At 45.6% G+C, this 16,590-nt stretch overlaps 1 protein-coding gene across 2 annotated transcripts in view; it reads right to left on the minus strand.

The window, feature by feature from the left end:
* Positions 1-16,590, minus strand: part of SHANK3 (SH3 and multiple ankyrin repeat domains 3) — a 404,972-nt gene that overhangs the window by 117,156 nt on the left and 271,226 nt on the right. The gene's annotated exons all lie outside the window — the stretch shown is intronic.

Consider the following 16,590-nt stretch of genomic DNA (forward strand, 5'->3'; position numbering starts at 1 on the left):
TAAACAGTACCGGTCCCAATACGGACCCCTGCGGGATGCCACTCATCACCAATCTCCATCTGGACATTGAGCCGTTGGCCACTACCCTCTGGATGTGACCATCTAACCAATTCCTCACCCACCAGACAGTCCACCCATCAAATCCATACCTCTCCAGTTTAGAGAGAAGGATGTTGTGGGGGACCGTGTCAAAGGCCTTACAGAGGTCCAGATAGATGACATCGGTAGCCCTTCCTGTGTCTGCTGACGTAGTCGCTCCATCATAGAAGGCCACTAGGTTGGTCAGGCAGGACTTGCCCTTGGTGAAGCCATGCTGGCTGTGTTGAATCACCTCCCTGTCCTCCATGTGCCTTAGCATAGCTTCCAGGAGGATCTGTTCTGTGATCTTCCCAGGCACAGGGGTGAGACTGTTCTCCAGCTCTTCCTTTTTCCCCTTTTTAAAAATGGGGGTTATGTTTCCCCTTTTCCAGTCAGTGGGAACTTCACTGGACTGCCACAACTTCTCAAATACGATCGATAGTGGCTTAGCCACTTTATCCGCCAGTTCCTTCAGGACTCGTGGATGGATCTCATCAGGTCCCATGGACTTGTGCACCTTCAGGTGCCTTAGATGGTCTCGAACCTGATGTTCTCCCACAGTGGGCGGCTCTTCATTCTCCCAGTCCCTGCCTTTGCCTTCTGTGGCTTGGGCGGTGAGGCTCGAGCACTTGCCAGTGAAGACCGAGGCAAAAAAGTCATTGAGTACCTCAGCCTTCTCCGTGTCCCGGGTAACCAGGTCTCCCATTTCGTTCCAGAGAGGGCCCATGTTTTCCCTTGTCTTCCTTTATCCCCGACGTACCTATAGAATCTTTTCGTGTTGCCCTTGACGTCCCTGGCCAGATTTAATTCTATCAGGGCTTTAGCTTTCCTAACCTGACCACCGGCTGCTCTGACAATTTCTCTGTATTCCTTCCAGGCTACCTGTCCTTGCCTCCACCCTCTGTAGGCTTCCTTTTTGTGTCTGAGTTTGTCCAGGAGCTCCTTGTTCATCCACGCAGGCCTCCTGGCGTTTTTGCCTGACTTCCTCTTTGTTGGGATGCATCACTCCTGAGCTTGGAGGAGGTGATCCTTGAACATCAACCAGCTTTCTTGGGCCCCTCTTCCCTCCAGGGCTTTGTCCCATGGCACTCCACCAAGCAGATCCCTGAAGAGGCCAAAGTCCACTCTCCTGAAGTCCAGGGTAGTGAGCTTGCTGTGCACCCTCCTCGGTGCCCTAAGGATCTTGAACTCCACCCATTTCATGGTCACTGCAGCCCAGGCTGCCCTTGAGCTTCACATTCCCCACCAGCCCCTCCTTGTTGGTGAGAACAAAGTCCAGCATAGCACCTCTCCTCATTGGCTCCTCTACCACTTGGATGAAGGCAGTTATCATCAATGCATTCCAGGAACCTCCCCAATTGCTTATGCCCTGCTGTGTTGTCCCTCCAACAGATATCGGGGTGGTTGAAGTCCCCCATGAGGACCAGGGCTTGTGAGCGTGAGGCTGCTCCTATCCGTCTATAGAGGGCCTCATCCGCTTGGTCTTCCTGGTCAGGTGGCCTGTAGCAGACCACCACCGTAATGTCACCTGTCCCTACCTTCCCTTTAATCCTGACCCATATGCTCTCGGTCGGCTCCTCATCCATCCCTGGACGGAGCTCCATGCACTCCAGCTGGTCATTGACACAGAGGCCAACACCCCCTCCTTGTCTCCCCTGCCTGTCCTTCCTAAGGAGCCTGTATCCCTCCATCCCAACACTCCAATCATAGCAGCCATCCCACCTTGTCTCCGTGATGCCAATAAGGTCGTAGCCCTGCAGGCGTGCACACATCTCTAACTCCTCTCGTTTATTCCCCATGCTACGTGTGTTTGCATAGAGGCATTTAAGTTGGGCCCCTGATGAAGCTGACTTACTGGCTGGAGTTCCTTTGTGCTGCTCTTTAGGCGCTCTCCTGCGCTGTCTTATAACAACAACAAGACAACCTCCGTTATCTTATAACAACATAAACCCCTGATTTAGAAACTCAAGATCTTTGTGTTTGAAGTTTGAAGAGGATACAAAGAATGCTGCCATGGCAGAGAAGAAGTGATTGTCAGAGTGATCTGGACTGCGTCATTAAATACTCAGGACAAAAAGTTTTGAAGACAGGTAAATGTGAAGTATCAACGGTACAGGCTCTGTTTTCAAGATAAGAGACATTCTTGGAAATCAACAATTCAAAAATTATATACTGCCACAACATTAGCTCTCACTGCAATCAAGTGAAGAAAGGCAATCTCTGGACTTATAAAAATGATACAGTGGAAACAAAACACTCTTCCCTCTGTACACATGACTTTACCAGAATAGTCCAGCAGTGTCTTCAAGAATGACATGAAAACGTTTGAGACCAGAAGGCAATGAAAAAAGAATCCCAGGAGTAGGAAAGGAAATCTTATAATGTGAAATTCAGCTTGATTTATTCCTATCAAAGAGAAGGTCAAGAGACATCTAGATCACTATACATAAGTATATACTGAAAGAAAAATAGAATCATAGAATCATAGAACAGTTTGGGTTGGAAGGGACCCCTAAAGGTCATCTAGTCCAACCCCCCTGCCGTGGGCAGGGACATCTTCAACTACATCAGGTTGCTCAGAGCCCCGTCCAACCTGACCTGGAACGTTTCCAGGGATGGGGCATCCACCACCTCTCTGGGCAACCTGTGCCAGTGTCTCACCACCCTCAGCGTCAAAAATTTCTTCCTTATCTCTAGTCTAAATCTACCCCCCCCTTTAGTTTAAAGCCATTCCCCCTTGTCCTGTCACAACAGGCCCTGTTAAAAAGTTTGCCGCCATCTTTCTTATAAGCCCCCTTTAAGTACTGACAGGCTGCAATAAGGTCTCCCTGGAGCCTTCTCTTCTCCAGGCTGAACAACCCCAACTCTCTCAGCCTTTCTTCATAGCAGAGGTGTTCCATCCCCCTGATCATTTTCGTGGCCTCTTCTGGACCTGCTCCAACAGATCCGTGTCTTTCATGGACATTACTTTCAATATTTTAGAATTTTCAAACAATGCTGAGAAAAAAGATCAGATTTCAAGGTGTGACTCAAGAGCCTTGAAATAAGGCAGAATTCCCACTAGAGAGGGCAACTAAACATTGAACACCGCGTCAAGAAAGTGGTGGATTCTTGCTTCTCCAAATTACATATGGGAGAGGACTAGGCTGTTTGGAAGCTGTGATTGCTTCTGATCCTGAGATCTGTAATGCTAACCCCCCCCCCCGCCACCTTCTCCTTTTGCCTCACTCCCTTTGCGGATGCTGCTTCAGGAAAAGGTGAAACACAAAAACTGGTTAGAACAGGATAAATGACAACGGATGGGGTGAGCCAGTTCTCTGAGATTGTGCAAGGATGCTTGCATGCTCTGAGTCAAACAATTACCGTATTTGAAGAGGGGAACAAATAATCTCCCAAATTAGACCAGTAAAAAATCCAGGAGTTTTCACTTCCTTTACATCCTGTGATGCTAGTCCTCTGCTGGAAAACTGCATCTGTTAAATCCCCTAACCGTGGAAGGGCTTTTGAGGCAAAGAACAGTTTAGTCTTGTGAATATACTAATGTTTTAGTCTACCAAAAGTCTTTGTAATCAAATACAATATCTAGGTAAAATTTAATGGTCTCTTATCCACAGGAAGTAAAATTAAATGTAATTGCCCCTTCTGACTCACATTTTATCAAAACGGAAAATATTTTTGGTAATTCTTACCTATTTAATTTAACTACTGTGAGTTGAAGAAGTGCTAGAGGAAAGAACATTTGACACCATTTTTTTTATTTCATTTGTTTATAATGATCTGGTTATCTTCTACCTGGAAGAACAAGAACCAGCATACTCCAATCAAAAGAAAAATCCACCAAAATTCACTAAGAAGATATTGTAAGAATCTGCAGTATTTTTCATAATTCTAGTTTCTGCAGGTAATGATACAGCTCAGAGAAATATGACAATCTCCTGTAATACCTGCTTTTAATTGCTTTCTGGAAATAAGTACAAATAACTTACAATTGGTCATGTTGAAGAAATACTTTTGTTTCCCTTTTTTCATGACATGCAAAGAATAGCTACTAAGGCTTGCAGCAACACATGCAGCCTGAAGCTCCATCCATCAGGAGTGGGACACTTGAAGGATGGTTGACATTTAGCAAAGGAATGATAATAAAAATCACAGAAACCCCAGTCTGCAAGTGATTTTAAGAAGGCTTGCCCCAGTGCAGAATTAATTATACCAAAACATTCCTAACAGATGTTTGTCTAAAATGTTCTTTATTTTCCAGTGAGAGACCTTTAAATAACTACCTAGATGATCTTTTCTAATGCTATGCTACCCTTATAATTAGAGTTTTTCTCCTACTGCCTAGCTAAAATTTTGTTTGCTGTGATTGTTGCTGATTACCTCTTGTCCTATTCAAAAAGGCATGGTGCGGAGTTTATCCCCACCTCTGCAGTTTAAATTATCATTTGAAGACTGTTACTATGCACTCACTCAGCACAGCACCTCAATTTATACCGTACCAGTGCTAAGCTAAGGAAAATGTTTGCTGGACTTCTGTTTGAATATCCCATTATCTTTGTTTTTTACAACATTTTGATATTGTTAATTGATGTTCAGCTTAGGATTCACTGTAACTTCTGAACCTTTTCTCCATTCTTCTCTTTCCTTCATTTGTGCAGCTGATCACTTTTCTGCAACTGTGGTAATTTGCATTTCTCCTTACTGAATTGCATCTAAGCGTTTTCAAACAACAGTTTCTATCTGTCAAGATGATTCCGAATTCTCATCCTGCCTACAAATTTGCAGTATTTACAGTGACTCACTGAGGGCATTTGCAATGTCTTCTGTCCCTCATCAAGCAAGTACTCCTATCCAGAAAAGGGGAGGATGATGCCTGCCCCAATGCTTAAATACTTTGGGGAGCTGAAGTTAACAGAGGGGCTGTGGGTTTCTTTTCTGCTCCTTCAGGTCTCCAAGTCAGTAAACAACAATAACGATGCTGAAGACATTCACAGTACTGAGGCACAACACAGGGGAAGGGACCACAGCAGTAGCAAGTCTTGGTACAACGAGGGGAAAGGTACTGATTGCAGGGGATGAGTCATGTCGTGTTAGGGAATGTATCTGAAGTCAGATAAATTTTGCTGTGAAAGACCCTATTTTTCTGCATCAAACCACCGGGTTTAACTTGGTAGTTAAATGAAGACCTTTTGTTGCCAACACCTAGAGTAGGATGCATCTTGCCTAAGTTTTGACAGTGATGGTGTACACGTCTCCAAGTGCGCTAGTACTCCCGTGGTTCCCTCATAACCTATGGAACGAAAGATGCACGAGGTCATGATTCATCTGACTTAAATGACTGTTTTAGATGGAAATTAATTGCACCCTGCAAGTCCCCTTTTGCTACTGCATACTATAGAGAGGACCTTGACAATAAGGTCAGGTAGGCAGGTACTGAACTGTCTGAAGTTACACAAGATGAATTTCTCTGCTAATGACAGATGACAAAAGCCTCTTCCTCTCCCCTATTCAGTAGATGAGAGAAAACCATTACACAAAGTGCAGCATCAGAGAAAACATCTACGCCTTGCTCAAAGACACCAAATGGTTGGTAGGAAAATAAAGTTTTCAAAGACCAAAGAACTGCACCATGGAAGAAAAACAACTAAGTTTAATGGTTGTAAAACATTCAAAGAACCAAGTCAGTCATTCATCTCTAAAGGTGGCTGAGAAGAAATGAAAAGGCTTCAACATGGTCTAACTTGTTTTATTCTTCCACCTAGCATGAAGGAACAAGAAAATACCCTCTATGGAATTTGTGACTTTTTGTAGTTGGTGGTTTGTTGTTTTCTTTAAAGTTAGTCTTGAGTGTTCAATTGCACTCAATGTTAAAGTACAGAGGGAGGCTAATTCCTTCCACCTGATGTCCTTTCGTAAACCAGAATACAAGGACAGGGTTACTGCAGAAGACCAGGGTTTGGTGACACCAGCATCCTTTCGTGAGTAACCGTCAGTAACAAACAGCAAAGGAAAGAGTGTAAGAAACGGAATAAGAGATCAGTGATCCACCCATGTGATACATTCCCTGCTTCTGAAAGGCAGTAACCGCATTCCTCATCTCAAGCCCCTGAACAGGTCACAATGTTTCTTGGTCACAAATTGACACAAATTTTGTACTCTAATTTTGAATCCATTTATATTTTTGGCCTCCACAACATACAGTAGGAATAAATTCTACAATTTAATCACCTGCGGTGTGACAAAGTACTTTGGTTTTTTTTTTAATCTTGCCGCTTGTTAATTCCACAGAGTGCCACCTCATTCCTTTGTACTGAGAAATCACTATTGTTCCATATTCACCTTCTCCTTGCCTACTCATGATTTCATAAAACTCTGTCAAATCTTCCTCGGGCACCTCTTCCCCGAGCTGAAGAGTTCCAGTCTATTTAACCTTTCCTCAAACGAAAAGTGGTCCGTGCTTTGGGTCACCCTTGTCGGTTGCCTCTGAACCTTTTCTAAGTCTTCTTATTCAGATGGGTAAACTACAACTGCAAGTAAGAGACTGTCAAACCGTGGATTTACATAGAAGTATAACACTATTTTTAGCCGACTTTCTATTTCTTTCCTATTTCCTAACATCTTTATGTGTCATCAGCTGCTGCCCAGCTGATGCTTGCCGAGAACTACCCACATGACTCCAAAACCTCTCAGAGTAAAATGCCTTACAGGAATCCATCGCTAAGCAGGTATGTGCTTCAAAGACTTTCAACCCGAGAGACAGCAGGAGCCAGAAGGACTTTAGTCTCAGACGAGCTGTTTAGTGACCAACAGTTGTCACCTCTTTCAAGTTCTGGTTGTATTCCGTCTATTACCTGACCAAAACTTACTACAAATATACTGCAGAAAACAGGACTCCTTTGACCAAGTCTCCTGACAAATACCGAGGACTGTGTGTGCCGTCCCTCCCACCACCCCACCATAAGCTCCAGCATTTCACCTACAGTGACATTCACGGCAGTGACATTGGGCACGGCATCCTTTGCTTATCTGCAAAAAGAAAGAAAAAACTAAAGGGAAACACCACTAACTTTTCTGCACCTGGCAAATAATTTTTGGACAGATTGTTCGTACAGTTTCCCAGGACCTGCTTTTCAAGCTGCTAACCAGTTTTCCTGAATAATTTTTTAAAGAAGAGAATGAATGGGATTTAGTAAACAGTTCCCCTTTCCAATGCTCCTTTAATCATTAATAAGTAGTTCTGAAGGCTGGAGCTGTTCTGCTTGGGCACCTTTCTTAACAGCTCATGCTGGCTGGCTGCACTGTGCTTCAATCAGTTCATTATATCATTACCGGGTCCTATTTCTTGTACAAAACAGGCCAAAGCCTCGTATTACCCACCAATTCTGAAATGCTAAATTTCAGACAAAGCTGAGCAGTCTGGCACAGGACCCAAGCACAAGGACTGCTGAGGGAAAGCACGGGGTTGGGGGGAGTTCACTTTTTACTATTTCATGTTCTTGAAACTCTCTGTGAAAGAGGTAAGTGGTCCCAAAAGATACTGTTCACCAAAAGATCTTAAAAGACTATTTTGAAGGCACATTAATTTGACAAGTGGGATTATACAGAAGCCTTTTCGAGAAGAGATTTAATTTTCCCCTCTATGCTTTTGTTGCTATAGAAGTGAAGGTTGCACTAGCCCAGTGCAAATTACCTTTTTCCAACTAGATGGGCTTGCCACTATAAAACTCCCTTTCCTGCAATACACCAAAAGCAGGGACCTCTCCAGATCAGCTGCCACCATCCGACCAGCAGCTCAAGTTGCACAATACATTCGTCAAAGATTCATTCCCCCTCCCTGTTTCTAAGCATGAAACTCCTTTTGCAGGGGTATTTTTGATGCCCTGCCCTGCAAGGCCATTACCTAGGCCTCTTCCATGCTCCTTGCTGTCGTGGTTTAATCTCAGTCGGCAACTAAGCACCACGCAGCCGCTCGCTCACTCCCCCCCACCCGGTGGGATGGGGGAGAGAATTGGAAGAGCACAAGTTAGAAAAACTCGTGGGTTGAGACAAAAACAGTTTAATAATTGAAATAAAATGATAATAATAATATGATAATAATAATAATACACAAAACAAGTGATGCACAGTACAATTGCTCACCACCCGCCGACCGATGCCCAGCCAGTCCCCGAGCAGCGGCCCCCCCCCCGCCAGCTTTCCCCAGTTTATGTACTGAGCATGACGTCACATGGTATGGAATGTCCCTTTGGCCAGTTTGGCTGTGCCCCCTCCCAGCTTCTTGTGCACCTCCAGCCTTCTTAGTCGGTAGAGCATGGGAAGCTGAAAAGTCCTTGGCTAGTGTAAGCATTACCTAGCAACAACTAAAACATCGGTGCGTTATCAACTTTGTTCTCATCCTAAATCCAAAACACTGTACCAGCTACTAGAAAGGAAATTAACTCTATCCCTGCCGAAACCAGGACACTTGCTGAGCCCTGCTGGCTTCTCTCCGGGCTTGCTAATTAGTCACAACTAGACAGAACGACAGAAAAAGTTGATGCAATTTCCAACTCCCTGCCTGCTGCTTGCCTCCTAGATGATAACTCGCAGGAGCAGAAATTGGGGAGGGTTCCACCTGCTCAGCACGCTTTAATACCAATCCTAAACTAACAGCGCGCTGGGGACTGATGAGGCAAGGACAGCCAATAAGCAAGCTGCAGAATGGAAAAGACTAAAGGAAGTTGTCTCAGAGCCACACACAGCTGTGAAACAGCTCGAGGAAATCCAGAGCGACTCCTTTTACTTGGTCCTGTCTGGAAGAATGGGAACCAGCTCTTTGCTCATACGTCCCTACTGCCTGCATGACCCTGGCCCCCCCCAGAGGCACATACAGCCTTAGGAAACCAATGTGCAGAGGAGGTGCTCGGGATGGGAGATCCCAGTGCCTGATGTAGGCAAAGATGCCGGTATCGATGGAAGAGTATGAGCTATGATCACACTGCCAAGAGGGATGACCCCTGAACAGGACCTAGAGAAGAAAAGGAAATGGCAGCCACTGAACCGCATCTGTGCAGGGCAAACACGGGTACCGCACTCTTGCATGTTGGGGGAAAGGAGAGATAGCAAGTTATTGGTGCAGTCCCAATGATTTCTAGGTGATTTTACCAATCACTTATATTACTGATTTGCTCACTCAGTCCACCTAAGTAGATGGGGGCTAAAGTGTACAAGGGGAGACTGAGAGCGCTGGGCTTTCTCAGCTTGGAGGAGAGATGGTGAACGCCTCCCTGCCACCTGTAACTACCTCATGGGAGGCTGTACAGAAGAGAGAAAGAGACTCTTGGAGGCACACAGGGATGGGACAAGAGGCAATGGACACAAACTGAAGCACAAGAAATTGTAATGAGATATACAGAAAACTTTTTCACCCTGTAAACAAAGACTGGGACATGGGCCCTAGGGGGCTGTGGGACCTCCAACCTTGGAGACATGCAAAGCAACTTGATCTAGCTGGCCCTGCTCTGAGCAACTGGTTATGCTAGAAACCTCCAGACATCCCTTCCAACCTAAATTATTCTGTAATTCTGTGTATCAACATATTTGGCCAGTCACAGCATCTAAGCGCACAGAAATGCCTGCTTAGAGACTTCTTCATGTTTTTCCTCTCTTCTAAGGGGAGGCCCATCCAGATGGCTTGTGAGTACTCACAGTTGTAATCTCTCTCCCTGGTCAACTAATCCCCATGATGGAATAATAAAAATAATAAAAAAAATCCTAAATTATCTATTGCTCCCAATTCTTTTCCTTCCCAGCTGTGCCATGTAGAATGTGGGCTCTTAATTTTATAGGGTTAATTTCGAATCACTTTAATCTCTTCCCTTAACATAGTTCATCAGAGAAGTCAATTCCCCTTGTGATTGCCTCTTTCCGATAAGAACAAGCTCAGACTTCTCTTTCTGTTTGCCTTATTGCTATTTCAGACCAGATTATGTTTGCTGAGCCCTGTCCCATGTTCCTCATCCTCAGAGGTCTGGGGAAGGCTCTCATTGCCCTCTGTTGACTGACCTTGGGTGCACCCCAGCACACCCTGACTCCAGAGCAGCCTCGTGCTTTCTTCTTTCTTTAACTACAGTTATGCTTCAAAGTGATATCAATGAGAGGTGAGGAACCTGCCCCAGAACAGTCTCTCACCCTCCGCCAAAGCAGACCTCATCCCTACCGTCTGTTACTGGCAACGTGCTAGTGGAGTTACAACTTGGAAACGTTGCTTCCCCAGAGGCTGACTCCACAAAAGAAAGTATTTTTATGCAGTATACAGCCTAGTATCTTCTCATGTTCTCATGTATACCCCTCCATATATTTGTAGCTCTCTTTTCACCTTATTAAGTCAAAAAAGAGTAAATTACATACCCTACCCAAATCTACAATTCAGCCGTGTGAATGCTGTTCCCTGCTCTACTGCACAGGGCATCCATTCAAACCTGCAACTATTTCAAAGGCTTTTCCTGAAATCTAAAGTCACTTGTGTGTAATTTTCTCAAGTACTTTTAAGTTGTTCCTCAAACATTGTCATTATGTTAATCTCCTCCCACGTTTGAGACCTCCAGTGAAGTCAGAGATGATGGAATAAGCACTCTCCTGCAAATCGTGTTAATTGATCTGCTGCAGTGATCTTACAGCACCTTAGTTGGTTCTTAATGTCTGCTCTCAAGGAATCTATTGGCCCAAATGTTTAATATTTTAAAAAATGGGAAAAAATCCACTTTGTTTATCCTATTTATTAAGGTGATACTAAAACAACCATGTGAATTCTCATACCATACTCCTGACTGCCATCCCATGTCCACAAGCTGCCTATAGAGTCCAAACCCCACTTCCATCCTGTAATGCTGACAAAATGCACCCTCGCACCCCTGACTGCTCCGCTCAGTCCCATGCTGCAAGCCCAGTCACCAACACCATTGCCATGCTTTAGCAATAGCCACATTTTGAACTCCACCAAACACAGCAGAGAAGCTTCAGCTGAAATGGTGCTTCTGCAACTGCCTGGTGCCTCTGTCATGGGATGTCTTTTGCTGGTCAGACGGCTGATGGCTCCAGCAGCACTGCTCACATCACCCACCCCTACAGACAGGGCAAGGGGTGCTGCACAGGCTCTGGAAAGGCCAGCGTGTGGTCTCAAGGAAGGTAACAAAGGCAGTCACTTGTTTTACCTCGCACCGGTTTTCCCTAACTGAACAGTGAGGCTATGTTTCACTTTTGCGTTCAGAGCAATGTATGAATGAGTGACGAGCATATATATATGCTTTAAGAAACTTCTTTCTCATTTCCTGTCACCACACTATAAATATTTTGACACAGCAGGAGCAGAAGACACAGGTACCCCACTGTTCAGCACCACCACTGTCTCACTGTCTCCACCAAAGACAACCCTAGCTCCTCTCCATTTCAGGAGAGAGAGTGAAAGCACTTGAGTTGCATGTCATTGGGCAAATTAACAGAATAACGATCCATTAAAGGCTATTAAATACAAAGACATTGCCTCTGGCTCAGGAAGACTCTGAACAGAAAATTGCTGCAGGCAGGAATAATATTTTGGGTTGCTTATTCTGTTCTCATAACTGCACAAAGCACCTGCCATTGGCCACCCTGCAACACTCAATACAGGCCTGGAGGACCTGTAGCATGCTCCAGGTGGCTGTCCTGATGCTTTTATGTTGCATGACTGCGCACCATACTATGGGGATGAAGCTAAAATCCTCCAATCTTTTCCAATTCAATCCACCAACATCTGTCAAAATGCCAAGTTTTCACAGCCAATGTCAGCATTGTTACTGCGATCCCAGCAGATCCCAGTCATACTTTAGCAGAGCAGTCCAGTTTATCAGTAATTTGCATGCACCAATTGCCTAGGAATGCCAAGACCAACTGGACTATCATCTGCAAGAAGCCATATATGATTGGGTCCAGAAGAGGCTTACATCCTCCTGACACGTAGCCCTGGGGGACTTCAGGGTGGAAAGATGTGGTCTTCCTCTCGGCTAAGGGTGCAGCTAAAGGCACGCACATACACATGACCTCCTCCCCCTCCTCTGCCAGTCAATTCTGGGGAAACAGGGTCACTCTGAGCAAAACTGCCCCCACCAGAACAATCCATGCACTTTGCTCCCAGCTGCCGTCTTTCATGAGGGTCCCTGGAGACCAAATTGTAAGACAGATGGGACAGCTGCTTATTCACCTGTAGGAGACAACTCCATTCCACCATCCTTCCCAGCACCCGCCTCCACAACACAGGCTCTTTATACAGACAAATACTTCTGTGGCATGCATATGGCAGCGGAGGGGATTTCCCTCGCATTAGAGGGAAAACAGGAACAAGCCAGAGCCAAGACAGGCTCCTCTGCAGCAACACACGACCCACAGACGTAGGGCGAGCACCTTTCTCTAAGTACGGCTTTTGTTTTGCCTTACACAGAAAATAAACTGGCCTGAAGGAAAGGGTCTGAACGAGGGGCCTGAGCTGGCAAGGGATTCTGGGAACATGCATCACATAATGTGCAATTCTAGAAATAACTATCCAAACAGCAGGTTTACTCCTGTGGAGATGTAGCTCAACAAGAGGGCTTAAAAGCTGCATCAGTCTACATCTGCTGGTCAGGAAACTCACAGAACTGGTGAGGTTGGAAGGAGACTCTTGAGATCGTCTAGTCCAACCTCCTCACTCAAGCAGCGTGCCCAGGACCATGGCCAGTCAGGTTTCTAGTATCTCCACAGCTGGAAGCTCCCAGATGCAGGACTTTGCATTTCTCTTGGTTGAACTTCATGAGGTTCCTCTCTGCCCATTTCTCCAGCCTGCCCAGGTCCCCCTGGATGGCAGCACATCCATCTGGTGTATCAGCCCCTCCTCCCAGTTTTGAGTCATCTGCAAACTTGCTGAGGGTGCACTCTGCCCCAGTGTCCAGGTCACTAATGAAGATGTTGAACAGTACTGGCCCCAGTATTGACCCCTGGGGTACTCCACTAATGACTGGCCTCCAACTAGACTTTGTGCCACTGATCACAACCCTCTGGGCCCGGTCATTCAGACAGTTTTCAGTCCACTTCACTCTCCACTTATGTAACCGTACTTTGGCAGTTCATCTATGAGGGCCTTACATGAGGAAGTGTCAAAAGCCTTACCAAAGCCAAGACAAACAACATCCACTGCTCTCCCCTCATCCAACAAGCTAGTCACCTCACTGTAGAAGGTGATCAGCTTGGTTAAGCAGGATTTCCCCTTCACAAATCCAGGCTGGCTATTCCCAATCACCATCTTGTCCTTCATGAGTTTGGAAATGGTTTCCAGGGTTAGTTGCTCCATCACCTTCCCAGGGGTCAAGGTGAGACTGACCAGCCTGGAGTTCCCCACACTCTCCTCCTTCCCCTTCTTGAAGACAGGAGTGGCATTTGCTTTCTTCCAGTCATCAGGAACCTCTCCTGACCACCATGACCTTTCAAAGATGATCAAGAGCTGCCTGGCAGTGCCATCAGCCAGCTCCCTCAGCACTCATGGGTGCATCTCATCAGGCCCCATGGACTTGTGTATGTCCCGTTTGTTTAAATGTTCCCTAACCTGATCCTCCCCTACCCGGGGCAAGTCCTCCTTACTCCAGACTTTCCCTCTAGTCTGAGGGGCCGGGGATTGCTGAAGGCTGGTGTTACCAGTAAAGACTGAGGCAAAGAAGGCATTTAGTAGCTCAGCCTTCTCCTTGTCCTTTGTCATTAGGTCCCTGCCCCAATTCAGCAGCGAACCCATGCTTTCTCTAGTCTTCCTTTTGCTGCTGATGTCACTTGCAGAATCCCTTCCCGTTTCCCTTCACATCCCTTGCCAGATTCAACTCCAGGTGGGCTTTGGCTTTCCTAACCCCATCCCTGCAGGATTGGGCAGTGTCTTTATATGCCTCCCAGGTCACTTCTCCCTGCTTCCACCCCTTGCATACCTCCTTCTTGTGTCTGAGTTTAGCAAGGAGCTCCCTGTCCATCCCCGCAGGCCTCCTGCTGCCCCTGCCCGATTTCCTACTTGTCAGGATGGGCTATTCCTGAGCTTGGAGGAGCTTGTCCTGGAATATCAACTACCTCTCTTGGACACTTCTTCTCTCCAGGTTGGTATCCCATGGGATTCTGCCATGCAGATCTCTGAAGAGTGTGCTCTTGAGACATTCAGGTCAAATGCCCAGGCTTCCTCCATCATGGAGTGAAGAGTTCGGAGCCCAGGAATAGGACGCACTGCTGTTGGCCAGGTGCCTGACCACAGAGCCATTTCAGCAGCTACAGAAGGTATCGAGGAGAAGGCCATGCCTTGAAATCTGCTCCCTGTAGGGCTGGGAAACCTCACTTTTGGCTTCAGAGAAAAGCCCACCTCACCCACAGCTCACAGCAGCAGCTGTACCGGGTCAGGCCAGCCGTGCTCCTGACTTCCCAGCAACAGCCGATAACGGGAACACGATGAGGAAAGAGCAGAGCAAGAACACAGCAATGCTTCCCCACCACATGCTCCTGACCTCTGCTGCTGGATGATAAACGAGTCCCTGAGTTGGAGCTGGTCTCTTCACACTCAGAAGCCTGAAAACGATTTTTCTTCCTCGGATTTGTCCTGCTGCTTTCTGAACCCCTGTCAGTTTTTAGCCTCAGAGTGTCACTTAGCAAGTAGTTGCACAGGTTAATCGTACCTTAGATGAAGAACCACAAACTTGTTTCATTCAGTACCTCATGCTCTTGCACAGGAAGAGACAAAGATCAGCTACCTCTGGTTCACCTTTTCTGTATCACTCATTTATGGACTTCTACCAAACCCTTTCTCCTTCAGCATCATTTTCCAAGCTTGAGAGTTTCAGTCTATTTAGTCTCACTTCTTACGGAAAATTTTTCACAGTTTTGAGCATCTGTTAGTTTTCTCTACCAACTTTTCAAGTATTACTTTTTAAGTCTGAAAGACCAAAACTGCATGCAGGTTTCAAGATGTGGGTATAGTACAGATTTATACAAATATATTAATGTTTTCCATTTTGTTCTTTTTTCCTAACAATTCCAAAAATTCAATTTTTTTTTCAGGTTTGGACTGGAATCAAAGTAAGCCCCAAATCTTGTTCCTGAGCAGAAGTCAGTCCAACACCTTCACTGAATATGAAATACTGCTACTGTTTTTTCCCCCCCATATGCATTACTTCTTGTTTTTCTGTGTTGGTGTTCAGCTGCTGTTTGACCATCCAGTACCCAGTGTCACCAGTGACCCTCCTTCACAACTGCTTTAGTTGTATTTTCTGACCTACTCTTTTGTCTGTTTTTTTCAATGCCTCAATGCTAAAGAAGATGTTTTCACTGTGATGTCACAATGATGCCAGATCTTTATTCCTAAGCAATTATGAAGAGCTAAAAATTCTTTAATGGGCAAGAGTACCTCACAGTGTTTCTTCTGGTGCGTGTTATCTTGCATGTGCCAAAATAAACTTATTTTACTACCACACTGTTTATCAACCCAACTTGATGCAATCCCATCCACCCTCTTCTTTTGTTTAAGGAATGTAATTTTGACTCATCTGCAAATTTTGATCTATTTCCTACCCTTTAAGACCAAGAGCAACCAGTGACCCCAGCACAGACCTTCTGAGGGTTCCCTGCAGCATTCGGCCAGGGTGGAAACAGACCATTTTCCTCCTCTGCTTTATTTCTTTACTGTTTTCTGAGTCATAGCAGCATTTTCTCCTTCATCCCATGATCAGTTAAGAATATAAACAGCCCTGAAGAAGCATGTCACAGTATTTTTGAAAATCAAAACAAGTTACACACATAACTTTGAGTAAAAAGTGCTCAGACCCACAGAGACAGATTTGGGATAAGAAGCTCAGTAAACCAGAACACATTCACTGCTTTGTTGGTAAGCTCCAAGATTTCAGGATAACTTAATTTTTGTATAACGAATTCTCACAATTTTCTCCTGTCACGTCATAAGCAATAATGTCCATCTAATTACTTTAATGACCAATAGTTTTTAAGAGCACTAAAGCTTGACTGCCAACAGAGATCGTATTCCACAGAGTAACCCTACATTTATCCCTCAAACACAGAAACCCAGTGCCAAAAGCGTATTCCTGAATCCAACCAGCAGACCCATTCCTACAGCCCAGCCTCCCACGAACATGTCCACCAGCCACATGCGCTCAAGACCAAGCACAAACCAGCAACATCACCCCTGCTTTCACAATTGATTCCCTACTGAGTTTGACCATCTTCCCAAAGGTCAGTCTCCATGCCGAGGCGAGTACGCTCAATTGCCAGAACAGTATTGGTGAATACCCCTGTAGTCCAGGCAGCACACTCAGTACTGCGACAGGCTGGAGTGACAGCAGGGAGTGACACCCCCTGCACAACAGCATCCTCCTCTTTTCCCCTCCAGAGCAAAGCTATAACTGTATCTGCATCCAACGCATGTTCTTCAGTTCCCGAAGCACAACAAAAATTCTCCAAAACGCTTGTTCCTCAACTGAGACATGAGCTAGA

This window comes from Aptenodytes patagonicus, chromosome 1 (assembly GCF_965638725.1).
Source record: "Aptenodytes patagonicus chromosome 1, bAptPat1.pri.cur, whole genome shotgun sequence".
NCBI lineage: Eukaryota > Metazoa > Chordata > Aves > Sphenisciformes > Spheniscidae > Aptenodytes > Aptenodytes patagonicus.